The 4,778-nt window shown below is 33.0% G+C and overlaps 1 long non-coding RNA gene across 5 annotated transcripts; it reads left to right on the top strand.

The window, feature by feature from the left end:
* The first annotated feature begins 827 nt into the window (after positions 1-827).
* On the top strand, positions 828-4,440 carry LOC147524539 (uncharacterized). 5 transcript variants are annotated; one of them, XR_015219681.1, is made up of 5 exons: positions 828-944; positions 1,026-1,090; positions 1,207-1,262; positions 1,622-3,861; positions 3,952-4,440. It is a non-coding gene; the product is annotated as an uncharacterized LOC147524539 (long non-coding RNA). The 5 variants fall into 5 exon arrangements; XR_015219692.1 differs by having other exon boundaries at positions 853-944; positions 3,556-3,861; XR_015219676.1 differs by having other exon boundaries at positions 873-1,090.
* Positions 4,441-4,778: the final 338 nt, after the last annotated feature.

Below are 4,778 nucleotides of genomic sequence, written 5' to 3'. Positions count from 1 at the left end.
TTCTTTTGTTTATGATATCGGCTCCTTTTGATTTAATTTGAACTTTTTGGAGATTTGATTTCTAACTCATTTGTTTTTGTTTTTTTTTTTTTTTTTTTTTTTGAGTTTTGGTTTTTGATGGGTCTTTCTTTTCTTTTCTTTTTGAAGAAACTAACTGATCCATTTTTGTACAAGGTATTCTTTTTCCTTTTTCTGATATCCATCCAATTTTTAACTCGTCAGTTGGGTAAGCTTTTTATTGTGTGTTGTAACGAGTCAGGGATTTAAAAAGGCTTTTAGAAATTAGTGAATGCTCAAGAGAGGTAACTAGAGGAAAAACTATCTTTTTGGATTTTTAACGTTTATTTAGCTATATCGATCTAAAAAGGGCCTAAATTTTCTCCTAGGATATGGCGTGGTGATCAAGCAAGTGAACATGTAGTCTTTTTATCCGGACATTCTTTGTGTCATCACTCAATAATCATTCAGATGGGGGTTTTGGCTAAATTCTCACAGGATATGAAACTTAATTATTCTAACCTTGGTCTCGGAAACTCACTGCTATATACAATCAAATGCTTATGCATGTCATTCATGAAAATATGCAGAAACTATTGTACGTATATTAGTCTAAGTTTGAAGATCAAATCCTTACTCTATTGTTATAATAAGACTTCTAGACTTTTTATTCATCATAGAAAAAAGAAACAAGACATTTAATACTAAACAAAAAAATATTTTTGGTCTTTTTCAAAATTTTGTTTTTAAGAAAAGAAGAAATCTTCTATTAACTCTAAAGCTATGTCCAAATCTGTTTTCCCAGTACTCCGCGTTATTTTTAATATTAAAAGAAAACTGCCAAAAAAAAAAACCGCATATAAAAAATTAAGCCAAAAATAAAATAGTGTACCGTTTTGTTCTCTTTCTCTCATATTTTCTTCCCCAAGCATCACAATACTCGAGGAGTAACTACTCAATCCCTCACTGCAAATGCCCTCTTTCTTTTCTCCCACCTTGTTTTCTAATCTGTTTGTTTTCTTCCCCAGATTTTTCATTTACATCGATATGCAAACATTAACGCACAAGATTATTACTCTATAAAAAAAAGTATGTTCAATCATTCTATCACGCTGTTTTTATTGATAGAGAATAGAAGTGATTATAGGACAGGGATGCTCAGAGAAATTCGAAGGAATGTAATGTTGCTGTAACTTTAATTTGCAGAAGACTCGGGATTTGAACACCAGGAAATTACAATGCCATCCGTGCCTGCTCCAGAGATGGTATATAAATTTCCTCGACTTTCATGCATATCAAGTATTCTTTAGGATTTATGTGTGGCTAAGAGATATTGCAATGATGTTCAATCATTCTAATTATTTCTAATCATTTTTAAAATATTAGTCTACTGTTTTTTTCATTCTTTATTAAAGGCATTTGTTTATGTGTTACCAATTTATCAATCTCTTTCGACTCCAATATTATTATCAGTTTGTTCTTCTCTTTTGTCATCACTTTACATTTATTTACAACTAATTGTCCAACATTTTTAAAAAGGGAAGTCATGGTATACGATTATTTGTGAGATATCCTTATTTATTCATATTAAATTTTTTCGGTCACAACTGAATTCTGTTACAAGGGACGAGGCAAGAAAGTTGAGATTCCTTCGCCGAAGTATCCTTCAGCAGAGATACAACAAGAGGAGGATTGAGTGTCTATGTAATTAGTTCTTAAATAAAAGGTCAAGACCGATTTTTAATCGTTCTACGCCTACGGTTTGTTTACATTCATGTACTGTTGTTGTTCATGAGAATGGCACAACTACAACAACCACAAAGCCAGACACATGGTTTCACCGTTGCAAATGAGGAAGTTAATTTGTCTTTGCAAGATGAACAATTTAATGGATGTTCACATAATAGTGAAAGAGACTCAGGTATGATGAATGGGTTATGTATTGTTTTTTACAGTACTCGCTAACCAGTAGATTTTCTTCCGCCTTACTTTGGTAGTCACAATTGATTGAAAATGGGGAATTGTTTATTGTATTGATTCAACTTATGTCCATTTGTTCTTCTGCAATACCACTCTGCCATTGTTTTCACCCCTACAGAACACTTTTCGAAATTCATGATTTAAAATGAGTCTAGGTGTAAGTTTGTTGCGTTCATGTTGCCGGTGATCAAACATCAGCTCTTGAAAGGTAGTGGAATTTACTCTGTGAGTTCTTAGCTAGCCCTTAATTATTTCATAACTCATGTTGGTAATGAAGTTTGCATTTCATTTTGCCTCCTACTTTGAACTGTGATGTCTGGTATGAGATCCGAGACTATACTCTGTCGAAGCTTTTGACCAATTGACTTAAAATTCTATTTGTGTTATGTCGTGCACTAACTATGAACTATGGCTACATTTGATAACACTGAACGATAATTTGAGATGCCTTTGTATGCAATATATTTAGGAAAAAAGTGTTTTTATTATGTTATAATTTAAGTATTTTCATGCCATTTATCCCATTCTTTGTCTGTTTACCTTTATTTGTTAAGAATTTGTTTTTGTTTTTATTTGAATTATACAATTTACCATTTACCTATTCGTATGATTGAAACAAGATATCAGTGTGGTCATTGGCTATGATATGGAAAATAAGTTTGGCATTAGTATCTCATCTTTTATAAAACACTTCAAGAACCTTCACAATAAGGTTTGAAGAAGGGTGGCTTTGGCATAAACATTGCATACCTATTAGCTGAGGTTAGAAGCCTTTATCTCTTGCATGGTCTCTTACAAAATTTGTAAAGAGCTTTATCTCTTGCTGCTTTAAAAGTCCTAAAAGATTACCCAGTTGCGTACCTGATGCAACCAGTCTCTCATTTAGTATTGGTAATGTACCGTTATTTTGTGTTGTCTATTTTTTTTAATGTTCTATTCATTTAGTATAACACTTTAAATTATGACGAAAGCTATGATTCACATTAAGAGGTTGTATGATTTTCATTTCTAAGTTGAGTAAAAATATTGTCAGACGTCAATTTTAGTATTTTCTGACAGATGAATGTTTTGTTATGCATTCAACATTTGTGCATTGGTGAAAAGATTATAAGAAGATAAAATGCAAGGGACATGATTATTTTAGGTTGAATCATTTCCATTTATAGGTTGAATAGAGATATTGTCAGTCATATTGTTGCCTGACATATGTGTTTAATTTGAGTGCTTTATGACTGTTGAAAATACGAATTTAAACATATAAGAATGAGTGTATATGTCAGCTGAAGCAAATACACCGTGTCTGTTGAAGCAAATTCAGTGAGGATAATTGATCTTAAAAGTGGGAAGTAAATTACTTCTTGGATCAAAATATGAAGATGAGAAAAAGATGATGAGTGTTTGGGTTAGTTACTCATCATTCAAGCTTCCCGATCCTTTTTTTTGGCTTGGTAATAGGAATAGCATATTAAAATTTACAAAGAGTTACAGAAGTTAGGTGAACAAATCATGCATGCATGCATGTTCAGTTCAAGCCTCCTGATCCAATTCAATCTGTTTATATTGGTCTTTCGGAGCCAGTAGTGAAAGAGTTTATGCACATGGTTTCGCTACTTCAAATGGACAATTGGGTTCTGCGCGTCATCTTCTACAGAGTTGGCAATTCAAGACATACAGGTTGCATTCATCGCTGACAAACAATGATAGAGGGGAAGAAGATGACAATGAATGCTCGACTTGCTTAGCAGATATTAATCTCATTTATACAGATTTTCATGTCCAACAAAGAAGAAAAACAAGCAAGGCAGGAGACTTTGGTCTTGGTTTGGGGGGAGGAGCAACAACAATTCTCTTGATCTCAATTGTCGTCATAGGATTTTGGTTCAGGTAGAATCTGTTGGAAATCTATTTATAAAATTTGAAATTTTTTTTTGTCAAATTCTATTGGTCGTCTAATGAAGGACAATTGAATATCAGGTGGCATAGGAGCATTGAAGGACACAGTAGAACTCAAGAAATTGTTTGAAGTTTACCAACAAGAATCTTACTTTTTGAGAAAAAAGCAGCCACAAGAGGATTCAACCGAAAAAGAATCTGTATATGAGGGGTCCCTCAAATTAAATCTGTAAATGAAGTCGCAATCAAGAGTTACAGTCAGATAAGCCAACTTGGTCCCTTCAGCGACCCTATCACCAATGAGTTAGCGTTGGTTGCTTCATTTGGTTCAGCTCTTAGGATGGTGTTCTAAGGGGAAATATACAACCATCAGTCAAATACTCATTGTTGGTTATCAACGACCATACACATACACTCAATTGTTGTGCATTTGGCACTTGATTACTAGCGATAAGATTATTAGAATATGAAATGTTAGGGACAAGAACTCATGATGGCTTTCTGGTAAATTGTATACATGGAATTGATGTTTAAACACTTGGTTTGAAAGAAAAATGATTTCTTATTTAATATGTCATGTCTAGTAGTGTATATGGTTCCAATTTTGACAATTGTATGCCATATGATCCAACTATATCCTAAGAAAATGCAATCTTTGTTTATGGATGGAGTTTAGTTCTGGTATACGCTTTAAGAAAGCATAGTTACTCTTTTTAAAATATTTTCTGAAAAGGAAATCTAGACTCCTTAAAACACAGTAGTTTCAAAGATATCCATTTAAAATTTTGGTTAGATATTGCTTTGGGCAATGACTGTCCTAGCCATATCCACTGTGTCTATGCTTTCTCTCATTAGTTCCGTTTTACTAAGGGTTTCATTGTTGTAACAAGTTTTGAAATAAGTGACTC

This window comes from Coptis chinensis, chromosome 1, assembly GCF_015680905.1.
Source record: "Coptis chinensis isolate HL-2020 chromosome 1, ASM1568090v1, whole genome shotgun sequence".
NCBI lineage: Eukaryota > Viridiplantae > Streptophyta > Magnoliopsida > Ranunculales > Ranunculaceae > Coptis > Coptis chinensis.
This window is presented reverse-complemented; position numbering and strand designations above follow the sequence as displayed.